The sequence below is a fragment of the Cannabis sativa genome, chromosome 1 (genome assembly GCF_029168945.1).
Source record: "Cannabis sativa cultivar Pink pepper isolate KNU-18-1 chromosome 1, ASM2916894v1, whole genome shotgun sequence".
In the NCBI taxonomy this organism is placed as follows: domain Eukaryota; kingdom Viridiplantae; phylum Streptophyta; class Magnoliopsida; order Rosales; family Cannabaceae; genus Cannabis; species Cannabis sativa.
This window is the reverse complement of record NC_083601.1, coordinates 44,159,663-44,172,302: the sequence shown is the minus strand read 5'-3', so window position 1 is coordinate 44,172,302 and position 12,640 is coordinate 44,159,663.

The following is a 12,640-nucleotide window of genomic DNA, read 5'->3' as shown; positions in this document are numbered from 1 at the left end:
TTAAAGTTTAACATAGTATTATATAAAAATATGATATATGATCCAGTTCAATATAATATAATACAATACGACCTAATACGGCGTTCCAAACGAACCCTAAATGCGCGCTTTATTAGCTTAGATAAATGTGTTTGATGAAACTAAAAATTTATTATAATTTTCAATTTTTATAGCAGTGAGTGTTGGAAATTATTTGTTCTAACCAACACACTTTAAGAAGCAAAAATAATATTATATGCAAATTGGTATTTTTCTAAAATTTATTATTTTATGCGTCCATAAAATAATTGGTATTATTCAAAATAACAAATGCAATATTTGTTTCAGGCCCAACCACAAAGAGCCCAACAGCAAGAGTCAACACAAGTCAAACAATGCTCCTCTCACTAAAGTGGTTCGGCCCACTATCAACCAACTAAAGAGAGTTTTCTCTCTCCAATCAAGCAAGCTTCCTTTTTCTCAATTAAATGAACGGCCCAGCACATAGATCAGCCCAAGAGAACTTTCTCTCTCCAATCAAAGGTTAATACCTTTTCTTTTAGGGATATTTTCAAAAATATGGGAAAAATAAGCCATCTTATGATAAATATGGCAACAAAACTAAATGCCACAAAATATGGCATTAACTAAGGAAGCAAACTACAAATATGGTTTTTTTTAAAAAAAAAACCATATAATAAGTTAAAAACATAAACTAATTTTAAATGAATAAAATTTACTATTTTTAACCATATATAAACAAAATCTGTACACAATTTTCTCTCTCATGCGATTCTCTCTCTCTCTCTACTGCGATTCTCTCTTCTCTCTCTACTGCGATACTGCGATTCTCTCTTCTCTCTCTACTGCGATTCTCTCTTCACTTCATCATCTTCTCCGATTCAATTCATCACTTCTCCCTATCCAAATTTATTCTCTGATTCAAACAAAACTGATCTGAAAAACAGCCATGGCCATGGCCAAACACACAGAAGCAACCTGCAACATCGCACCTGATAAGCAATGAAGCTCTCACCTTAAACCAGAAAACGCATTCTTAAACTCGGAAGCAAGAGCATCGATTAACCTGCACACATAAAATTCAATCAACAAAATCAAGCCAACACCGATTGTCCCTGTCAACAACGATCAAAATAAAATACAGGTACACTTATATAAATTCTGCTATGAATATTATAGGCATATATATACTGCAAAAGAAAATTACACCGATTATGTACAATTCCAATTTAAACTTAAAAGAAAAAAAAAAACTAGTTTGAAGTAAATTTCATACCAAAACTATATGATCTTGCATTGCTTCATAATGAAATGTCCATACTTAATCTAGATTTAGACTATGAAGTTTCAAAAAAAAAAAAAAAATTAAACATTATGAAAAATTCAGTTTTAGACATCCACGACCAAAAATGAAAAGATTACTGAAAATTATGAATATAAAACTGGTTTCTAAAAACAATATATATTTTAACTAAAAGTTCTTAAAATGATATTATCTGTTAAACATAAACAAAATATAAAGTAATGTTGGAAACCGGTTTCTGAAATATATAGGGAAACAAACACATATAATTTTAAAACAAAAAAAAAAACAAAAACCGGTTTCTAAATACATTATAAATTTTAACAAACAGTTTCAAAAATGATATTACCTGTTAAAAATAAACAAATATAAAGTAATGTTGGAAACCGGTTTCCGAAATATATAGTGAAACAAACACATATAATTTTAAAACAAAAAAAAAACCGGTTTCTAAAAACAATATATATTTTAACTAAAAGTTCTTAAAATGATATTATCTGTTAAACATAAACAAAATATAAAGTAATGTTGGAAACCGGTTTCTGAAATATATAGGGAAACAAACAGATATAATTTTAAAACAAATAAAAACAAAACAAAAAAATAAGAAAACCGGTTTCTTAATACATTGTAATTTTTAACTAACAATATTTAAAATACTGTGTACAGGTATGGACTCAATAATGTGTGTGGTCAAATATGGAGGGCAATGGAAAGAGGATAAAAAGTATGAAGACTACATAATGACTGGACTACTAATACCAACAAACTGTGATCTAAAAAGTTTGTTGGAATTAGTAAAGGCTGAAATCAAATGCAACACAACAATAGAAATGCATTACCAGTTATGCCCAGACTTACCACCAATGATCAATCTGTAAAAACTGGTTTTTGACATGTTTCCAAAATAGGAATGATCAAATATGTGCATTACATTGATGTTTGAAACCAGTTTCTCCTTTTACATCATTCAGTAGGATACTAGTGATTACGCTAGTTTATTTCAATCTAGAACCTCTAAAACACAATTGTCTAACTAGAATTTTCTTGTATTCCCCTGAGGATCCCAAACAACACCTGCATCAATTCTAAGTAATATAGAAAATGCAATTTCAGAAACTGGTTTTTAACTGATTCCAAATTAGGTATAGGATAAGCCCAAAAAACAACTGATATAGAAACTGTGATCTTCATATAGAAACAGGTTTTCAAATGACAATTTTTAAAATCACAGAACGCACAAATAACACAAATTAAACTAGAGAAACTGGTTTCTGAAGAAAATTAAACTAACACTGACACTAACAGAGTTGAAACTCTTGAAAACAAATCAGAAAAAGGGGCAGAAAATTACTTTGCTCGTTCTCAATCGAAGGCTACCAGGTTCTCCTACTACTTTTACTTGATTTTCAAAACAGTTTTGGAAATAATTAAGCCAAATTTATTTGTACATACATATGTCCAATTGTGATCGCTTATATGATAGAATTATTTGATCGATTAAAGAGACAAATTCACTTGCAAGCTCTAAGAAACCTAGGTTTTTTACATGCCATAAACTGTTGGAAAAACATTAAATATATAATCATATACGTTTGACTGATATGACTTTGACATGATGCATGAATATGCAAGGAAATCAATTTGTTCAACGAATATAAATGTGTCATTGGATATAACCCTCGGTTACCTGGAAAACTTTTGACTTTATGTGCATATAGAAACTGGTTTTTGAAGGAAGATTAGGCAGAATGGGAAAACAAGTATTATAGACAGATGAACCTGTCTCTGAAACCATGTAGAATTGGCACACAAAATGCAGGTATACACTGGCTCTCCTTATAGGAGCACTATAGACAGAAACCGGTTATTGAAACTAATTATAATAGCTAGCTTTTCAACATTATAACATTGACAGAAACCGGTTTACGTTTTTATGCACAATGAGTTAAAAGAACACCAATACTGCTGAGCCTATGATTTGCAGAAAAAATCCAACTCCAAGATCTAAACATCCACCTCTATATTGCTCAAGATCCTATTATTTTTAGGTGCATATAGAAACTGGTTTTTGCAGGAAGATTAGGCAGAATGGGAAAACAAGTATTATAGATAGATGAACCTGTCTCTGAAACCATGTAGAATTGGCACACAAAATGCAGGTATACACTGGCTCTCCTTATAAGAGCACTATAGACAGAAACCGGTTATTGAAACTAATTATAATAGCTAGCTTTTCAACATTATAACATTGACAGAAACCGGTTTACGTTTTTATGCACAATGAGTTAAAAGAACACTAATACTGTTGAGCCTATGATTTGCAGAAAACATCCAACTCCAAGATCTAAACATCCACCTCTATATTGCCCAAGATCCTATTATTTTTATGGATGGAAATTTTGAACATAAACAAAAGGAAAAATACCCATTCAATTTTTTGTTTCAATACCGTACAAACTTAATAGATCAAATTTTAAAAATCTAAGTCAACATAACGAAGAGTGAGCACCAGTATCGACAATGAGATACTCATATCACAAAAGCTCAAAATCAGACATTATTGGAAATCAAATTTGATATAGACACCATTAAATTCTAACAGAAAAAAGAAAAAACAAAAACAAATATGGAAAGAATACAAAAACAGAACAACCATCACCGAAAAAAAGAATACAGCCACATCACATTCCAGTTACAGTGTATAATAACATATACACATTTTCAAATTAACCCATAATGTTGGTTTAACACAACAAACAAACAGTATAAAAAAAATAAAAAAAAAATAAAAACTCCATGAACAACCAAAAAACTTCATTAAACACATAAATGAAAATGGAAAAAAAACAAACCCTAACATCTGAAAATTAATAAAATGGAAAGATAGAAGCAATACCTTGAAGAACCAAAATCGCAAAATCACAATGTGTCTGATTTCCTCCCAAAATCGGTAGCCAAAAAGCAAAAAAAAAAAAAAATCAAGAACCAGAACAATGAAGCCGAACAGAGGAGAGAAGGAAAGCTGAAGTCGAACAGATGAGAGAGGGAAAAATGAGAGGGATAAAGTGATATAATAGGCTGTTTATGGGGTTTATAGGTCTTAGTTGAAAACTGAAAAAAGAAGTTAAAATGGGGAAGCAACCATCAAATCACCATGATTACATGCAAAAATCCCTCTACAATAAACGGTTATCTTAAAAAAAAACTATACCAAAAAATTTAAATACTTAAAAGGACTAAAATAACTTAAAGAAACTACAAAACCCACAATATGGGTTTTTGGCAAAATAGTTCCAGCCGTATGGGCTTTAAAATCCCATAAACTATTGCCAAAGTTGAAAAAAGCCATATAAAGGAGTCCATAGTCAAATATGCCATATTTATCATAAAAGGTTTAAAAAAACCATATACCACGTAAATTCTACTTTCTTTTATTATTAATTTCGGCCCAAGAAGAAAGAACCAGCCCAACCTATTGTAACCCTAATATCCAAGAAACTCAATATAAAAGGAATCTTTTCTAACCCTAGACTAAAGCTTCGGCAGCCACTATATTCTTTCAAAAACAATTCAAAAACTTTCAAACTCTTTGCTTTCTCTTTCTCTCTAACGGCAAGAACACAAGTTAGGGTTAGGGTTTCTCTTTCTTTTCCTTCTTCTTCCTACAGTAATGAAAAAGGGCTCTAGGGTTAGGATTTTATATTTTCTTTCTCTTCTTCTTCTTTACAGCCAAATCTAATCTTAGGATTTTACAAGCTCTCTTCTTCTTCTTCTCACTCTAATGGCAGCAAGGCTTCTAAGTGGGTTTTCTAGGGTTTTCTATTATTCTTCTTCTTTTCTTGCTACAGCCGAACAAGCTAGGGTTCTTGGGATTTCAAAGCTTTTCCTTTTTTCTATTTTATGGCAGTAGCTAAAATAGTGTTCTAGGATTTTCTAGGTTTTATTTTCTTACTCTCCTTTTGTTCTACCCGAAAATACAAACCAAGAAAACCTAAGCTTCTACCCGAAATACTAACCCAGAAAAAAAACTCTAACTTTCGGCCAAAACACTACACACTCGAAAATAGCAAGAACACACAATACATACACACAAATACAAATACCAGAAAAGTAATAAAAGTGAGATGAGAGAATGCAAACAGTTATTAAGAAGATGACACCAAAACTTTGATCTCGGAGTTCGCCCAAAACAACCGGCTACTTCTCCGTCAAGCCCTCAGCTTGATTCCACTAATCATCAAACAAAGGTTACACTTTTGATTTACAACAGTTTGTATTTCTCTCTGTTTTTCTCTCTTTTTGATACTAACAAAAACTCTCTTTTCTTTTACATGAACACTCTAGGAGGAGCTCACATGGAGATGACAACTCACAGCCAAAAGGCTCTCTTTTACTTTGTTGTTATTTCTGATGTTGTTCTCTGTTGTTGTATCTCTCTGGCTGTGACTCTTTATTTTGCTCTGTATATTATTCCCTTGTTGTATCTGAGAAAAGCACCTTCTTTTATATACTGTTCTGTGATCTGATCTAGGGCAGAGCCCTAGTGATATTTGTAACTGTTTTTATAACTGCTTCAGTTGTAACTGTCTTTGTAACTGTCTTTATGTTCTTTAGTCTTGATATTTGTTGTATCTGATGTAAGGGTATATTTGTCAAACCCTGTGATTAGTGTTATACAACTTAAGGGTAAATAAGTGAATCTGTAACAACAGTGAGTAAGCACATCTAAAATAACATCACTATCCCACTCTAACAAATCATTCTTAAGTAAGGGAACAACTGTTTTACCAATTAGAGCAAGATCGATGACGAGAGATTTAACATATGGATTTAACTCATCACACAACCGATCGAAGATCATTCAGGATACTTACTTATGTACCTGCACCAATTGATCTCTCTGCATCCAAATGGCCACCAATTAATCCTCTATTTTTGAATCGCTGCAATTTGTTCCATTTTTCTGGTCTTTAATTAGGTCTTCCTGTACCATAGCCACAGAACTAATCTGAAAAATGCCCAAAACCCTAGCACACCACTATTCAATGACCTGTCCATATGTGATGACTAAGTGAAGAAAGGAGCAGAAACTGAGAGAAAGGGATATTGATAAGAAAGAGATTAAGCTTCATGGCATGGGATCATGGGAGGGAGCTTCAGTGATTGAAGAAGAAGAAGATTGTGGTTCAAATCTATCTCTCGCTCTCGGTGATTGAGGCCAATTTTTAATAAGGCCGGTAATTAAGACCTAATATTAATCAATAGAGAAAAATATTATATATCCATTTTATTTTATTTATTTTAAATTTTACTTTCATTTTTATAGAAGATCTATTATTATACTCTTTAAGTTAACGTAAAATATGTGCTAGATTTCTGGTGACAACTATTATTAATGGGAAGGTATTTTTCAATGAGATGGGATGCTATTTGAAGACGTTATAGCTTTATTGTCTAAATTTCTGCGGGCAGTTTGGCTTGCGATAAGATTTCTATAGCTCATGGTTTGGCAAAACATGTCATTCGGTTAGACAATAAGTTATGGTTCGAGGAGCTTCCACCGCCGATCGTGATTAATCATGTGTGACTCAGTTCACCAAGTCAAAAAAAAAAATATATGTACTGCTAGACTTAATAAGTTGGCAGTCGAAGAATATTGGGCAATCCACTCAAAAAAATGGATATAATTTAATAAAATATAATATAAGAATATTTTTGATTAATGAATATAAAAAAGATATATATTCTTCAACTTATCCCTGAAATGCAAAGTGAACCTATATTTAGAAACTAAGTTAATACATGTCTAGTTTTTAAAATAATTAACAAAATGATCAAATATAATAAATTAGCTAATAAAAATTATAAAAAAAATATAGGGTGCACTTTCTACTTGTTTCGTCATCCAGAAGATTTTTTAGTCTATTTTTTTTTTTTCATATTCATGTACGTTATAACTATTTAAGATATCCTACAAAATTTTGAGAAATTCAGAATAATTTACAATATATAGAAAACAATGTTTAAACAGTTTATTTTACACGCGTATTAAATAAAATAATCACGAGTGCAACACACTGGTTGAACGCAATTTTTCGGCGTGTTAAACTTTTCCGAATTTCTTAAAATTTTACAGGATGTCTTAAATAACTATAATATACATGACCATATGAGAAGAAATTTGACTAAAAAATTATTTCGAATACTAAAACGGATAGAGATGTATTGGTGCATCTCTTTTAATAGGGTGCATTATAGAATTTTCCAATAATACATTTACTACACATTAATTTTTTTTAATAATAAAATTAAGTTATATAATTTTTTTTAGTATTGCATATTAATATATTGTAACAAAAACAAATTAATAAACTAGATTATTAAATGTATACAACAGTATTTGATATATTATATCATTAAAAATTAATATATTATAGTAATAAAATTATATACCACAAAAAAATTATAACATTACTAATACTCAAAATATATATATATCATGCTAACAAAATTATATATACACTTTTAAAATTTGTATATATACCATACCAAAAATTTTATATATAATAAAATATAAACAAAATATCTTAAATAAATGATATATTATACACACAACAAAAATTATATACCATATACAACAAAACATATATACCTAATAAAAAATAAAAGAAAATAATATAATATTATTAAAAAAAAATTGTATATACCACATACTATTTTTTAACTTTTTTTTTTTTAAATTTATAGTTTGGGTTGCTTCAATAGTTACTTTGATGGTTTTTACGTGGGTTGCTATGTAGATTTTAGTTGCCCTGTTAGCAGGGCCGGCCCTGAAACAAAGTGGGTCACAAGAAAAAAATTTATTTTTGGGCCCTTATGTTAGAAAAATATGGTATTTTTGAAAATCAGTAAAAAGAATATATAATTTTAAAAGGAGAAAAAAAAATTTGGGCCCTGGGCTAGGTGGGCTCTAGGCACAGGCCTAGTCCGCCTATACCCAAAGCTGGGCCTTGCCTGTTAGTTGCTATGTGGATTTTCATAAAAATATAAAAATAAAAAATGAAATAATAATATAATATGAAATTGAAATTGTAATACCATAGTTAAAGAATACACAGAATTGGTTTGTATAAAACTCAGCTCAAAAGGAGGCTGAGAAGATCATTTTCCATTTATACTCTCATAGGTATTACAAGCACTAATAGCAAGGTGACAAGTGGCCCTAATGTTGCAGCAAAGGGAACAAGAAAAGCAAAAAGAATAAAGTGCAGAAAACTATGCTAACCGACTCTGACAATTACACAAAACAGAGTATTAACACTAATTAGAGATTAATTAACTTTCTTAACACCACCCCTCAAACGAGAGGGTGAATGCCTCACACCGAGTTTGGACACCAGATAACTGAATCTTGAATGAGAAAGAGGCTTTGTCATACAATCTGCAACTTGATCTGCTGAAGGAATGTATCTGACTTCCAAGGCTTTGTTCAGTACCTTGTCTCTTACAAAATGGATGTCAATTTCTATGTGCTTTGTTCGAGCATGGTAAACTGGATTTGAGGCTAAAGCACTCGCACTCATATTGTCACACCAGGTAATTGAACAGCTAGGCAGAGGAAATTTTATTTCCTTGAGCAGAGACTCAATCCAGGTCAGTTCAGCACTGACATGAGCAAGAGCTCTGTATTCTGATTCAGTGCTAGATCTTGATACCACTGCTTGTTTCTTTGATGACCAAGACACGAGTGATTCTCCAAAGTAGACACAGTAGCCTCCAACCGATCTTCTATCATCAACATTACTGGCCCAGTCTGCATCAGAGTATCCAGTGAGATTGAGTCTATCACTGCAGCTTATGTGAAGACCCTGTGTTCTTGTACCTTTGAGATACCTTAGTATTCTTTTAGCTGCATTCCAATGAGTGATGGTTGGAGCTTTGAGGAACTGACTGAGAGAGTTAACAGCATAGCTGATATCTGGTCTGGTATGATTCAAGTATTGCAAAGCTCCAATCAGACTTCTGTAGGTTGTTGGATCTTCCATTGATTTGCCATCAGTCAGAGACAATGATTTCCCAGTTGATATTGGAGTGGGGCAAGGCTTTAGATGTTGCAGATTGTTCTTTTCCAACAAGTCTTCAATGTATTTAGTTTGAGTGAGATAAATACCAGTTTCATTTCTGTCAACTTCAATTCCAAGAAAGAAATGAAGTTCTCCAAGGTCTTTGAGAGTAAACAGCTTGTTGAGTCTTTCTATGAATCTGTCTAGATGTGCCTTATTGTTGCCTGTAACTATAATGTCATCCACATAGATCAAAACAAGGATAATAGTGTCACTGTTGATGTAAAAGAACAAGGAAGTATCAGCTTTTGAGTTGCTGAAATTCCATGACAGCAGAGTACCTTTCAACTTATCAAACCATGCTCTTGGAGCTTGTTTGAGTCCATACAGGGACTTGAGCAACTTACAGACATGATCAGGTTTTGTAGTGTCCTCAAAGCCCTCTGGTTGACACATATAGACATCCTCTTCAAGATGACCATTCAAGAATGCATTATTTATGTCAAGTTGTCTAACATCCCAGCTTTTTGACACAGCAATACTTAAGACAATTCGGACTGTTGATGCTTTGACAACTGGACTGAATGTTTCTCCATAATCCAACCCTGCTCTTTGATGAAAACCCTTGGCCACAAGCCTTGACTTGTTCCTCTGAAATGATCCATCTGCATTTCTCTTAATTCGGTGAACCCATTTGCAACCAATTAAATTGTTGGCTTCAGATCTTGGAACTAGAATCCAAGTTTTGTTTCTTTTGAGAGCTACAATCTCATCATTCATGGCACGGTTCCACCCCTTGTGTTGCAAAGCTTCAGCTACATTTCTTGGTTCTTCAGCAATTGGTTCCCACTTAGCTTGGCTGAGATAAGTCTTGGGCTTAAATATCCCAGCCTTTGACCTTGTAATCATGTGATGTGTGGGACGAATGTTACCAGTATGCACTTCATCACTTGCAGCAGTGGTGTGATCAGTAGGCTCAGGGTTGACACTAATAGAGTCTTCATTTTGAGTTATCTGGTGTATGTGAAAAATATCTGCACTGGAACCAGCTGAGACACTCTCGGGTGTAACATTTCTATGATCAAGTGAGTCAAGATTTAACTGAGATGAGTTTGTATGATTTACCTGATCACTTGGAGAAGTTGCTGCTGTAGGAGTTGAGTCAAGAGCAGCTTGAGATGGTACAGAGTGACTGGTGTTTTGAGACACAGAAGTGAACTGTTTGAAATGAACATTGGGAAGTTGTGACCAAGACTCATTATGTATAATGATTTGTTTTTCAGGAGCCTGAGTATTTAGAAAACCAAGCTGAAAAGGAAACATGTTTTCATTAAACACAACATTTCGAGAAATATAAACTCTTCCCGTTGTACTCAAACATTTGTAACCTCTATATGAATCATTGTATCCTAAATTCACACATCTTAATGAATGAAATTGAAATTTGTGATTTTGATATGGCCTAATGCAAGGATAACAAGCTGATCCAAAGGTTTTGATTTGTTTATAATCAGGTTTTCTGCAATAGAGAGTCTCAAAGGGTGTTTTGTTGTGTAAAACGGGTGTTGGCAGCCTATTAATTAGGTACACTGAATTCTGAAAGGCATCAACCCAGAATTTGAATGGTACACTAGCTTGAGCAAGGAGTGTTAATCCCATCTCAACTATGTGTCTATGCTTCCTTTCAGCTCTTCCATTTTGAGCTGAAGTGTGAGGACATGAATGCTGAAAATGAATCCCATTTGTTCTAACCAATGTTTCAAAAGCTTGATACTCTCCACCCCAATCACATTTAATACTTTTGATTTTAGTGTCAAATTGATTTTCAACAAAGGCTTTAAACTCAGTAAAAGCACTAAGTGCATCAGATTTTTGTTTCAAGGGATATAGCCATGTGAATCTACTAAAATCATCAATGAAGTGTATGTAAAATCTGAAATTGGTATTGGATGCAATTGGGGCAGGCCCCCACAAATCAGTATGTATTAACTCAAGTACTTTAGAAGCTCTATAAGATGACAACTTAAAAGGCAATGCATGAGATTTGCCAAATTGGCATGCTTCACAAAAATTTTCCATTTCATTCTTTGGAAGTTTTACATTGTTTAACTCACAAACAAGTTTAAGAACTCTAGTGGATGGGTGACCTAGACGTCTATGCCACAAATCCTTCTTGGAATAATTAAAACTTGCTGTATTAACAGCTTTTGATTTGGACAGACTCGACACACCAGTAAAAAACTGAGACTGACTTTGATTGGAGACAGATTTGTTAGTGAACTGATAGAGACCATCTCTAAGCACTCCTTCCAGCAGCACCTTCTTTGTGATGTTGTCCTTCACAAAACAACAATCAGGGTGAAATTCAACAAACACACCATTGTCAGATGTTAAACTTGACACACTTAATAAATTCTTTGCAATATCAGGAACAAGCAGCATATTATTCAGCAACAGAGATGTAGATGCAGTATTAGTTTTCAATTTTCCATTTCCAAGATGAGAAATATGCAGACCATTACCATTACCAATGATTAAATTTTCCTTACCACCATATTCTTGTTTCTGCAGCATGTTAGTTTCATCAGATGTCACATGATTGCTCGCCCCACTGTCCACAAACCAGGCCGCACTATCCACAGTTTCTGGTGTAGCTGTGTATGCTGCTAGTGACTGAGTTGGTTTCTGACTTGTTTGGCCATGAAGCTTGGGATCAGATCCCATATAAGCTTCATCATATCTGTTGTAACAGATAGCTGCTGAATGACCATAACGGCCACAGACCTGACAAGTTGGTTTAGGTCCATTGGAACGGCCACCACGTCCTCTTCCACTGCTACTGCCTCCACGATTTTGATTGCTGCGACCACCTCCTGATGTGTTCTGGTTTTGGTGATGATTCCCTTGGTTTGAGTAGAAGTTGTTTCCACGACCTCTGTTGTTTGGGAAGGAGCGATTGGCCAGATTGGCATTTGGAGATACAGGAGGATGAGTCGATTTGTTGTTGCTGCTGAGACTAAGATTCTGTAGTCTCTCCATCTTATTATCAAATGCAAGAAGAATTCCTTGAAGCTCCTGCCAGGTTGTTGAAGTTCGAGCTTCGATTTGAAGAACAATGGGCAAATACTCGATGTCCAAACCAGAGGTAACATTTGAGATAAGCTGGTTTTCTGGATACGGCTCACCAGCAAGGGCTAAGGAATCAGACCATGCCTTCTTTTGCTTCAGATAATCTTCCATGGACGTAGATCCTTTTCGAGTTGTTTGAATC